Consider the following 1,189-nt stretch of genomic DNA (forward strand, 5'->3'; position numbering starts at 1 on the left):
GAGTAGTGCACCGGTCCTGGAGGTACTGCAATACCAGGTCGATGCGCGGAGTGGACAGAGCAAGCTCTTCTTCCATCTCCCTGTTCCAAAAATCCATTTAATATATGGTCCCCAGATAGGGGACGTATCAGATATTAAACTGATAAGAACAGGTTTTTGTTTTTTTTGTTTTTTTGCCTCAGAAATAAAATCACATAAAATCAGTCGTCACACGGATTCCATTTACATGTCCTCCATCAGACAATATATGACTTAAAATCATCATGCGGCAGCGCCCAATTTACTTAATCAATTTTTTAAATAGTCGTGTTCCACTTATCCTGCTTCCACTCTTTTTGCGCCCTCTCCTCTCCCCACCTTTTTTTATCAAACAAAAAAGTAATGAATAATCTTGCCAAAAACCATTTGCACACCTCCTCCACTTCAACTTCTTTCTTTTGAAAAACCAAAAAATTCCTGGTGTCCCATAGCACCTCCTTCAATACTGAACACATCACCCAGCTCTTCCTGTCCCTTTCCTTGTCACCCAGTGCCATTCCTCCCATCACCTTCTCAAAAGTGAGCCCAGCACCCCCCACCACCAGCCTGAACATCTCCCTCAGCTTGCCACACACCCCTCTAGCAAAAAAACATTCCCAAAACACATGGTGCACCTCTTCCGTCCCTCCGCATCTACTTCGCGGGCACCTTTCTGTTCCACAGAGTCCTCTATTTTTACAAAAGACCCTTGTTGGCAAACCCGCAGTCCATGATATCCACACAATATCTTTTTGCCTGTTTGTTAGGCCCTTCCACATCATCTTTTTCCATAAAGTTTCCGACTGAGTACTTGTACAACCTTTCACATATGTGACCACTTCTTTTCTTTTTGTCCATTTTTTTAAGAAGGTCTTATCATAATCTTTTACTCCAGCGATACTTAGCTCCATTTTATCATATATCCCCTTCACTTTCTCATAAAAGGGGGCAGAGGAGAAAGCCATCGGCCTTTTCAAGTCTTTTGTGATCCACCCTAATCTGGTGAATACCCAACCACCTAGATACCTCACCAAGTCTGCAACCCTCCCACCTGCTTTCAAAACCTTCTGCGTGTACACCAGATAGTGCATAGAAAGATAGACTTCTATATCAGGAAAATCCTAACCACCCAGCACCACACTCTTGTAAACCGTCACCCGTGCCACCTTCT

The 1,189-nt window shown here is 43.5% G+C and overlaps 1 non-coding gene across 1 annotated transcript; it reads right to left on the reverse strand.

Annotated features, from left to right (window-relative positions):
- On the reverse strand, window positions 1-191 carry LOC137505720 (U2 spliceosomal RNA). Its single transcript, XR_011020317.1, has one exon. It is a non-coding gene; the product is annotated as a U2 spliceosomal RNA (small nuclear RNA).
- Window positions 192-1,189: the final 998 nt, after the last annotated feature.

This window comes from Hyperolius riggenbachi, chromosome 4 (genome assembly GCF_040937935.1).
Source record: "Hyperolius riggenbachi isolate aHypRig1 chromosome 4, aHypRig1.pri, whole genome shotgun sequence".
In the NCBI taxonomy this organism is placed as follows: domain Eukaryota; kingdom Metazoa; phylum Chordata; class Amphibia; order Anura; family Hyperoliidae; genus Hyperolius; species Hyperolius riggenbachi.